Below are 11,949 nucleotides of genomic sequence, written 5' to 3'. Positions count from 1 at the left end.
TTGGGAAAGGAGATGAAGCCTGGCAGTACTCTTTCTAACTGATCTAACTGATCCTAATAATGCAGGATTGTTGCCCTATTTTCCACAGGTTTGCAAATTTGTTTATATCTGTGCTGATGCCTGCCTTTCCATCACTTCTACACACAGACTTCTTCATTCAAAGAACATGCTAAGATAAAGAGGGGGGTTAAATGTTAGGATGGGGGAGAAGATATGATCTTGTAAGAAAAAGAGTAGGGGTTAAATTTTAGGATGAGAGGGCCTGAAGATATGATATAGACTCCCTTGCCAGAGATTTTGCCCTTTGCACCGGAAACCCTGAGAAAGAAGCAAAAAAGCACCTCTGAAACCAGATCAAATCTGAGATCCAGGAACCCTACTCTGCCCCCTTGACCCACCCAGCAGTTAAATCTAATTCTGGCCCTGCTGTGAAGAGCTGGAATCCATCTTGGTTCCAATCCCCGCTCTATTCTCAAGGCTCTACTCTCAGCCCCCTTCCCAATTTCTATTTTTATTTTTAATTTCAAGAGTTGTCACTTCTACTGCTTAGCTATTCAGGAAGTGAGAACATTGGTTGGGCGGATGCATAGAGCATCACTTTCCTAGTTGTCATCCATATGAAATATTTAACCAAATAGTCCATCTGAGCTCAGAGTTCCAATCTTTCCAAAAGCAGTGCATGGCTTCTGATCTTCCTTTCATTTCCAAGAAAAACATGTAGTGATATTTCAATGCTTTTACTGTTATTGTGCTCCTCTGAGGTCTAAATTACCTTATTTTGCATTTGTCATCTTATATCAGAATTTTAATTATTGTTAGGGTTATGATTATTGTGTACTGTCTCTTTAAGAAGCAAGGCCTCCGGATTTGGCAGGACATGTATGGAAACATTTATTATTTATTATTTATTATTTATTATTTATTACATTTATATATCACCCCATCCAAACAACTCTGAGCGGTGCACAACAACAAAATAAAACCCACAAATCCATCCTTTGAAAAACAGCTAGCTGATCCAGCCCAGAGCATCTGCACCCCTAGTCCATTCTCCTCCCTCACCTTCAGCTCCAATCCGTTCTCCTCCTCCCAGGCCGCTTTCCCTCCAGCAGGGCCTTCCCTCGTCGGCCAGCGTGGCTGGCACTTTCCCTCCCTCCCCGTTCACCGGCAGCACTTTCTTTCACTGGCCACCCTGGCCGGAGCTTCCCTTCCCTTCCCCACCCACAGCGCTTTCTCTCGCGAGCCAGCCAGGTGGCCTGGACAGTGCTGCCCTTCCCTTCTCTTCCCTTCCCTCCCCCACCCCCCACCTGCCAGCAGCGCTTTCTCTCGCCGGCCAGCCTGGTCGGCACTTCCTTTCCCCACCCGCCCGCTGGCCAGCACTCTCCCTCACTGGCCAGCTGGCACTTTCCCTCCAGCCAAGCGGCTGCCACCATCATTTTCTCTCCCATCCCCGTCACTATCCCCCGGGCAGCTGCTCGTAAACTCTTGCAAGAGCTGCCACGTATGGGATTAGCGACGGGTACGTTTAGGAGAATTATATCTAGAGATCATTACAGAACAATTTAAAAACAGCATAAAACTATTGACAAAACATTTAAAACAATTTAAAAACCCTGGAAGGCCAGGCCAAACAGATAGGTCTTAATGGCTCTCCTGAAGGCCAATAACGAACTCAGATAACGGATTTCTGCCGGGAGTGCATTCCACAGCCCAGGAGCAGCTACAGAGAAGGCCTGCTTTTGAGTCACCACCAGACGTACCGGTGGTAACTAAAGACAGACCTCCTCAGATAACTTTAACATACGGTGAGGATCATGCAGAAGGCAGCACTCTCTAAGGTAACCCAGTCTATCAGAGGAGGGCTGGTCTTGTGGTAGCAAGCATGACTTGCCCTCTTAGCAGGGTCTGCCCTGGTTGTATATGGATGGGAGACTTGGTGTGTGAGCCCTTAGGGGATGGGGCTGCTCTGGGAAGAGCATGTAGATTCCAAGTTCCCTCTCTGGCATCACCAAAATAGCACTGAGAGACATTCCTGCCTGAAACCTTTGAGAAACTGCTGCCAGTCTGTGTAGATATGGCAGCTTCCTAGGTTCCTATGACCTAAGCCATTCAGGGCTTTAAAGGTGATAACCAACACTTTGTATTTTGCCCGGAAACATATCGGCAGCCAGTGCAACTGTTCTAAAACAGGCATAATATGGTTTCTCCAGGTTACCCCAGAGACCAGTCTGTCTTCCAGCCCGGACAAAGGGCAGCCTGCCTGCCTGTTGTCTTGTTCCAGCTGGCTGCCTTCCAAGATTGCCTGACACTGACTACCTGTCACTTGGTTCAGGAGTTTCTCATGAGAGGAGGGGCTGTTGGGTTCTTGGAGGTATTTATACCAAGAAGGCACGCCTGAGGCATAGCTGGCAGTCCACCTGCAGACGGCTGCCAAAGCCAGCCACCAAAGAGGGGGCGGCCTTTAGTGCTGGGTCTTTGGGATGGAACTGAGGTCTGCAGGGGGAGGTTATATTAGGGTGGGGCAGGAGGTTTGGACTGGAGTTTTAAGAACAGCCCTGCTGGATCAGGCCCAAGGCCCATCTAGTCCAGCATCCTGTTTCGCACAGTGGCCCACCAGATGCCGCTGGAAGCCACAGACAGGAGTTGAGGGTGTGCCCTCTCACCTGCCATTTCTCCCCTGAAACTAGTATGCAGAGGCATCCTGCCTTTGAGGCTGGAGGTGGCCCACAGCCCTCCGACTAGTAGCCATTGATAGACCTTTCCTCCATGAAGTCATCCAAACCCCTCTTAAAGCCATCCAGGTTGTTGGCTGTCACCACATCCTGTGGCAGAGAGTTCCACAAGTGGATCACGCATTGTGTGAAAAAGTACTTCCATTTGTTGGTCCTAGACCTCCTGGCAATCAATTTCATGGAGTGACCCCTGGTTCTAGTGTTGTGTGAGAGGGAAAAGAATTTCTCTTTCTGGTTTTCTGGTTCTCTATTTTTATTGGGGTGTGTCAGGCCTCTCTGCAGGTATGTGTTTGGGCTCTCTTGAGAGGGATGGTGCCAGGGGTGTGCCCGGTGGCTCTGGAGCAGCTATTACTATAGTGGTGAGGAATAGAAGAATTGGTGCTGGCAGAGCACCTGGCCATTTCTGAGAAAGGGGAAGCAGTAATTTAGTAACTGCTTCCACTTCCAGCTGCCCTGTCAACTCTCAGGCCTTGGGGAACAGTTCCAACTACCCACAGAGTCTAACTCCTCTGCAATGCCAGGTCAGTTCAAAATAAGACCGAAATTGTCTATGATTTGATCATGGATGAGGGAGCTGACCTGGCATGTATAACTGAGACCTGGTTGGGGGAGGCAAGTTCTCCAGCTTCTTGCACCAGGTTACTCTAGTGTGGAGAAAGCATGGGGAGGGGGGGGTGGAGTGGCTGTGGCCCATAAGAATACTATCTCCCTTACAAGGGCCTCTGTGAGACATATTGAGTGCGTATTTCTGAGGCTGGCAACTAGGGATAGATTGGGGGTTCTGTTGGTGTACCGTCCACCCTGCTGCCCAACTGACTCCCTAACTGAGCTGACAGAGCTGGTCGCAGAGTTGGTGTTGTAGTCTCCCAAACCTTTGGTGTTGGGGGTCTTCAATATCCACTTTGGGGCTGGCTTGTCTTGTGCAGCTCAGGAGTTCATAGTGGCCATGACAAATATGGGCCTATCCCAATTAGCAATAGCAATAGCAATAGCACTTACATTTATATACCGCTCTATAGCCGGAGCTCTCTAAGCGGTTTACAATGATTTAGCATATTGCCCCCAACATTCTGGGTACTCATTTTACCGACCTCGGAAGGATGGAAGGCTGAGTCAACCTTGAGCCCCTGGTCAGGATCGAACTTGTAACCTTCTGGTTACAGGGCGGCAGTTTTACCACTGCGCCACCAGGGGCTCTTTGAACCAGTTTTTATTAGTTTTTGAACCAACTCATGTTGCCAGCCACACACTTGGTTTAGTCTTTTGTTCAGATCAGGGGGGTGTTCTGAGGGTGGGGGATCCTGTGGTTTCCCCATTGTCATGGACAGTCCACTACCTGGTTAAGGTTGGTTTTACAGTCACAATCCACCCCTGCAGGGGTGGTGGACCTATTAGGATGGTCCACCCAAAAAGGCTGCTGGACCCAGCAGGTTTCCAAAATGCCTTGGAGGATTTTAATGTTGGTGCTACCAGTGATTCTGTCGATGCCCTGGTGGGAACCTGGAATAGGGAACTCACCAGGGTGGTAGGCATGATTGCTTCTAAGTGTTCCTTCTGATCTGCTTCAAAATTGGCCCCTTGGTATACAGAAGAGTTGCGAAGGCTGAAGCAGCAGGGTAGGTGACTGGAACATAAGTGGAGGAGAACTCAGCTCAAATTTGACAGGACACAGCATAGGACCCATTTGAAGGCTTATGCAGTGGTGGTGCATGCAGCAAAAATGGGTTTTGGTCTGCACACATTGCGTCTGCAGGTTCGCATTCAGCAGAGCTATCCTGGATTGTGAGGAGTTTAATTTCCACTCCTTCTTTCTTAAATCAGCCCCCAGAAACGTTCTGCTGTGCTGCTTTTAATGGGTTCTTTGCGGACAAAATCTCTTGTATTCAGTCCGACATGGACTCCACTATTTCTGCAAAGTCTGTGAAAGGGGTGTCCAGCAATCCCTCCTGCAGTGTTAGATTGGGTTAGTTTCAATCTGTGATTCCTGAGGATGTGGGCAAGCTGCTTGGGGCGGTGCAGCCTACCACTGGTTCTTGGGCTGCTTCTATCTAGCAGGGAGATTGTTGGAGGTTAACATCATGAATGCATTGCTGAGGAGGGTAGGGTGCCTCCTTGTTTGAAGAAGGCAGTGGTTAGACTGCTTCTTAAGAAGCCTTCCCTGAATCCCTTAGCGATGGATAGTTATAGGCCAGTCTCCCTTGATTGGGCAAGGTGATTGAGAGGGTGGTGGCCAACCAGCTCCAGGCAGTTTTGGAGGAGACTGATTATCTAGACACATTTCAAACTGGATTTAGAGCTGGCTATGGGGTTGAGACAGCCTTGGTCAGCCTAATGGATGACCTTTATCAGGGAATCAACAGAAGGAGTGTGACTCTGCTGGTTCTTTTGGATCTCTCAGCAGCATTCGATACCATCAACCATGGTATCCTTCTGGATTGTCTGGGGGAGTTGGAGATAGGGGGGCACTGCTTTGCAGTGGTTCCGCTCCTATCTCTCGGGTAGATTCCAGATAGTGGAGCTTGGTAGGGGTGTGCACGGACCGGTCCGGGGCCATGCAAGAAGCCTCCAGACCGGTCCAGAATTCAGGCAGTCTGGCGGGGGGGAGTGTGGCTTTAAGGGTGGGGGGTAGTACTTACCCGCCCACACCGCTCTTCCCCCTCCAGCACTGGACTTTGCTAAGATGTTTTTGGTGCAGCAGAGTTCCTCCCTGCCGCCCCTGCCCCCGTCGTTGTCTCCGAGTTTGCAAGTAGTAGAAGCTGGCACCACACATGCGCCCATCACGGCACGCACCCATCGCCGCCACCGGCGCGCACACACCGCATACATTATTGTGATGTATGTGGGGCGTGTGGCGGCAACAGGCACACACGCGCCACGACGGGTGCATGCATGGCGCCAGCTTCTACTACTTGCAAACTCAGAGACAACGACGGGGGCAGGGGCAGCAGTGAGGAACTCTGCTGCCCCAAAAACATCTTAGCAAAGTCCAGCGCCGGAGGGGGAAGAGCAGCGGAGGCGGTTAAGTACTACCCCCCCACCCTTAAAGCCACACTCCCCCCGGTGCCGGACCACGCCTCCGTGGTTCCATGCACATCCCTAGAGCTTGGTGACAGTTGCTCCTCAAAACAGGAGCTGTTATATGAAGTCCCTCAGGGCTCCATTCTGTCAAAAATGTATTTTAATATCTACATGAAACCACGGGGTGAGGTCATCAGGAGATTTGGTACTGGGTGTTATCAGTATGCTGATGACACCCAAATCTACTTCTCCTTGTCATCTTCATCATCAGGAAAAGGCATTCATTCCCTAAATGCCTGCCTACAGGCAGTATTGGGCTGGATAGCAAATTGAATCCAAGCATGACGGAGGTGCTCATTGTAGGGGCTCAGAATTTGAGGGATGAGTTAGATCTTCCTGTGCTGGATGGGGTTACACTCCCCTGGAAGGAACAGGTATGCAGTTTGAGGATACTCCTGGACCCAGGGCTCACCCTGTTATCTCAGATGGAGACTATGGCTAGGAGTGATTTCTACCAGCTTTGGCTGATTCAACAGCTGTGTCCATTCCTTGAAGAGGATGACCTCAAACCAGTGGCACATCAGCTGGCAACCTCCAGGCTTGACTATTGCAATGCGCTCTACATGGGGCTGCCTTTGTACATAGTTTGGAAACTTCAGTTTGTTCAAAATGCGGCAGCCAGACTGATCTCTGGGATAAATACAGTTTCTCTTTTACAGCAGAAGGATGTGTGACTAGGCTGGGTTCAGACAAAATAAGAAAATGGAGATTCCTTCACCTCTGGTTTCACTAACCGAATGTCTGAACTCGGAGAACTACAGATAAAGGAAAAAATGGACCCATTGTTTCCTTCCCCAAACTCCATTTGTCACCTTCAGTTATCTTTAAGTTTCATTGTCCCAACCTCTGGTATACCTGTGGCAGCAGTATGTTCTAACGTGGCACTGCTGACTTCTCCCAAGCCATAGTTGAGGGAGGGAGGTCCTCCCTCACTCCAAATGATAGTGGCTGTGTGGGTTGTCCTTCAGGACAGTTGTAAGCAATACATAGTTGAATTATCCAAGAAGCATAGTGAGTGCTACTGTTTTCACAAAATCCTAAATAGCAATGTTATTACTGTAGGTTAATAATATCAGGATGTGTTATATTTCATGTGCTGCTTTGAAGCTTCTGCAGGAGGTATAGAAATTTCATAATGTAAAACAAACTCTTTAATGATCCTAATAAAACAGTTTCCTCTGAAGACCATGACAACATTCCTAGTAAAACCTGGTTGCTTAACGTTTCTCAAAAATTATTTGCTGTTATTTTTAATGAGTAAATTAAAGTCAAGTCTGCTAAGCTCCTAAGTGGAGATTAATTAACAAGCTGCATTCAAATATTTGTCTGCAAAGAAAAGACTGATCTAATCAAGGTGACTTTGCTCACAAGCAAAGCAGGGAAAATTTTATTTGCTGCAATAGCCTTTATTGGTCTTGCAAAGATTTTATACGGTCAACTTGCTAAGAAGCTTCATAACGCTTTCTGCATATGAATAACTGTAAAGATCAGTGCAGTGTATGGCAATTTTAGAATGAAGATGCATTCCTCTTACAACTCTTAAGTGCAAGATGTTCCATATATTGATGCAATAATCTTCTTAACCTGATCTGGTCGCTAATGGATGCAAGTGTAACAAAGGGACTAAATTTACAATCCTAAACACATGAATTAGAGAGTGGGTTAGGCTGCATGTAAGTACTGCCAGGATCGGGCAGAGCAGCGCTACCTAGCCCAGCTTTTAGTTGGAGTTAAAGGTGCCAGCACACCATTAAAACTGGCTCCCTATTGTGTGCAAGCTCAGGCTGTTTCCAGCCCGGCCCCACACAGAGATGGGCATCTAGAGCACCCATCTCCTGGGGGAATCCCCCAATGAAACACTCCACCAACATTCAGCATATAGTACATTGTGGTACACCCAGAGGCTGGGATATGTCCCACCCTCCGGAGCTCATCTAGGAGCACAGTCTGCTGCTCATCCGGGAGCAAAATCTGCGCTCCCAGCAACATGTGTGTGATCGTCTGGGGAGAAAGTAAGATTTGTGCAGCCTTCCACTTGCCTGCCCGGTTATGTGAATAGCCCCAGTGAGTCACATAGAACTCAGTGAGTCTTACTTCTGAGTAAACATGCTCAGGATTGCAGTGCACAAGACTGAGCTATACAACAAGAAGTCTCATCCCATTTGAGATGTCTTTTGCAACCAGGAACCAATGGGCTTCTGGGTCTCATAATCACTGCCTGCAAATGACATGACTCCAGTTCTCTCCAACTGGAGCAGGCATCCCCAAACTGCGGCCCTCCAGATGTTGTTGAACTACAACTTCCAGCATACACAGCCACAAAAAATTATGTCTAAGGATGCTGGGAGTTGTAGTTCAGCAACATCTGGAGGGCCACAGTTTGGGGATGCCTGAACCGGAGGAATGAGACACACAGTTCAGAGCATACAAGACACTGGGAAGAACCTATGACCCAGGCCTTGCTTGACCCTGCATTGCCAGGACCCCCCACACCAAGAGAACTACGGGGGCCATAGCAAGCACCCTCACCATATCCCAAGGACACAGTCCTCCATTCATCCTCTGGCTTGGAGGAATCATCCTCTGAAGATCTGCCAATCCAAGCAGAAGTCTCCCAGTGCCACCGGAGCCAATGCTTAGAAAACCATACAAAGTTCCTTTAAACAACAAAACCTTCCCCAGAGAAGGGGCAGGGCCAATCCACTCTGTTTGGTTAGCAGCTATAAAAGTCAGCAGTGAACTCCAAGTGTCTGCTGGGACTTTTACACACAGCAGGCTTTACCGCCAGTTTACTGGGAGGCTTTACTGCAAACTCAAAGTTGTCCCAAAAAACCAACGCAAATAGTGGATTTTTTTACCCTGGATATAAATTGAGCTACACTCTAACGTGCTGTGAAAAACCCGAATTGTGTGTGAACTACTCCCCAATAACAAACAGGGACTTTGGGGTACATCTGGCCAATATGTGAACACACATATCCTCCATTCCAAAGATGCAGGTTAAAAACCCGCATTAAAAGGCTTTTTAAAACCCATGTGAAAAACTTCCTGGAGCAACATCCATCTTATGCTTTTGTATCCAGATTTTTTGCTTGGAGCTATCCAAGGTCCTAATCTCTTTTCCTGGAGCTGTCTGAGGCCAGTGCCCTTCCAGATCCTGCCTCAGCAGAGGACCCAACTCACTCTGGAACAGGGCAGCAAGTGGATACAGCTGCAGGGCCTTCTCTTAGCTGTGTGGAACTGACCTTTGCACCCAAGTCCTATGATCCCCAACTACATTTGATGCTCCACTCACCCAACAGGCCCCTGCAAGGCCTCTTTGGCAGAATGAACTTGTAAAAATGGGTGCCTTCTTCAGGCTGACTGGAATTCAGTGAACACTCAAAAAAGCCTCAGTATTTGTTTATTTATAGTGCAGGGTTAGGGTTTGCAGCACTCAAATCAGACCAGTTTATTTTGGGGTCAGCAAAAGCAGGTAAACCATGTAGGCTTCTACTCAGCCTTTTTGTTTTCTTCTATGTGTCACATTAATCATGATCGTAACTTGTATAGTGCCGGGCACTTTAGGACACTCAGTCACTCTCAGTTATTTGTTTTAATGAGAGACTTGTCTATCCCATCAATCCAAAATCCCCACTGCTTCCCAGAGCATTATGCTCTGAAGAGTGGATGAGTCAGTGGTGCCATATAGGGGTCCACCAACATGGATAGGTGATGGAACATGACTTTTGGCCATGTCTCACTTTACATACCAAAATGGATCGCAAGAATAAACAATCTCAAGGCTGTCCTTAACTTTAGGGGATGATTGCCTGAGAATACTTTAAAGACATTGGGGGTTTGGGGTTGTTTGTTTGTTTGTTTGTTTGTTTTTCTGCCAGATCATCTGTTTCAGAGCAAATTCTGACATATTTCATCAGATTCTTAATAAAAATGCCTTTTTTCATATCAAAATGTGTTTAGAATATTCCCATGTATCATTTGAAACAATCTTTTTGTTTATTCCATCTGCACACCAAGCTCAAATGACTGAGGCATCCAAAGTAGTGGTTTTGATGGATGCTGCATAACTGTGGAACTCGCTAAGCCTGCTCTCACAGGTGGGCTGGAGGGGAGACATGTTCTTATCCTGTGCCTCCCAGAAAATCCAAGCCCCCAGTTGGGTTTTCTTACCCAACCCCCACACTCTCAGGCTGCCGCATGCTCTGGGTGGGAAGAAAAACTCGAGCTGGGTCCATAAGTATCCCACAATGCATTGTGTGAGCACCAGACAATGCTCTTAGTATAGCAACAGCTCTCATCTCCCTGGCCCCACTTTCCACCCAATAGTTTACCTGTCTGCCAGCTGCCCGGGAACAGTTTAAAATACACTGGCTGCACAGACAACCAAAACAAACAGGTAGGAAGGCTCCATTTTCATCCTACCTCACTTTTAACCTGGTAGCAGGTTAAAAGCACAGATCCCCTCTCTAGCCCGCACCCATTGTGAGCTTCTCAGAAGCACTGAAATGTCTCCTATTATATTTTTTAGGGGCTGAATGTGTATGCACTGCACTGTTCAAGCAAGAGAATTCACACATAGCACTATAGCACCAGGCACACATCTCTCTCTCTCTGAAGCAATACACTAGAATCTGTAATACTTTTCAATCTCTTCATTCCCTCTCACCAGCATTGTGAACCTCTTCCGTTTTAAATTGCAGCAGACATGAATAAAGCCATCCCACAAAGCAAGGCTAAGTGCAGACTGGATAGCATGCCATCACCACTGGAATTAGGCTAGCTCCAGCATAACATGAAAGGAATCGTGTGGGTTTCTTCTTGTTTGAGTCTTGGGAGATCATTTTGTCCTAATTCTTCTCTTCTCACAAAAAACAGCCATCCGCTTGTGCCAAGGATATCTCGTTTTTCATTAGATGCCCACTAGAACATTGTGTTAAATTCTGGTGTCCACATTTATAGCACGGAGGATATTGCGGAGAATAATTGGATGGCTGGGAAAGAAGCCTTAGTTGAACAGATTCACAGAGGGCAATCAGAATGTGCAATCTGCTTATCTTATGCAAAAGTGCAGAAGGGGGTTTGATTGCAGAGCATAACTTTAACCTTCATGGGAAGAAAATGTGAAGACCTACAGGGCTTCTCCTTCTCCTCAGTCTAGTAGATGAAAGCATAACTGGAATCTATCTGTGAAGCTAAAAACCAACACATTTCAATAAATTGCAAGACACTTCAAAATAAAAATACCCAAAGGAATTATGAAAGGGGGTGCGAATTCTCCATCTTGTACAGGCTGAAAATGCAACAGAGATACTTCAGTTACATGCAGTTTAACTGGTTTGACACAGTAATAAGAGGAAGACATTAACTTTGCCTGTGTTCTACAGGAATTTACATTAAATTATGTCAATGGCCTCTTGTGACTGCAAAACCAATTGAATCTTGGTCACAGTCCTGGTCCTATTAATAGAAATGGGGAAATCCCATTGACTTCAGAGTAAGAGCATCATGCCCTTTGGGTACTGCACTCAATATGGAAGCAACTTAGGTTTTAACAATATTATTTCCAAATTAATTCTCAGTCCCTTATGGGATTGCAACAGTGGGTTTGTCCGTGCCAAAACCAGAATTGCCCAAGAGATGTGCGGTATCAAATGGCAGACCAAGAGGTGTACCTCAAGATCCCTTGCAATATTGTGGAGGAACACAAGTGTTAGGAGACAAGCACCTCCCTAGACAACCTTTGCTGCATTGCAAAAGACTCCAGAATGCACCTCTCAGATCTCATGGTGCTTGACTGGCAACCTTTAAAATATTGCCACCCCAGGCAACCATTTAAGCTGTTTATGTATTCAAGGAGGGAACAAGGCAGCACCCAAAAAATAACCTAGAGGAAGGAAGAAGAAGCAGCATCCAGCTGGCACTGGAAAGCAATAATTTGTTTTGTGCAGGGTGCCCCATATATTTTTACTATGAGTGCACTTTGGGGGCAAAGTATCTTTGTATAACTTATTCTGGTAAGGGTAAGGTAGAAGTAACTCAGGTTGCTACTGGTGGGGGACTCAATGTTCATTTTGGGACCAGGTTGTCAAGAACGGCTCAGGAGTTCATAGCCATGACAACTATAGGCTTATCCCAT

This window comes from Hemicordylus capensis, chromosome 3, assembly GCF_027244095.1.
Source record: "Hemicordylus capensis ecotype Gifberg chromosome 3, rHemCap1.1.pri, whole genome shotgun sequence".
Lineage (NCBI taxonomy): Eukaryota > Metazoa > Chordata > Lepidosauria > Squamata > Cordylidae > Hemicordylus > Hemicordylus capensis.
This window is presented reverse-complemented; position numbering follows the sequence as displayed.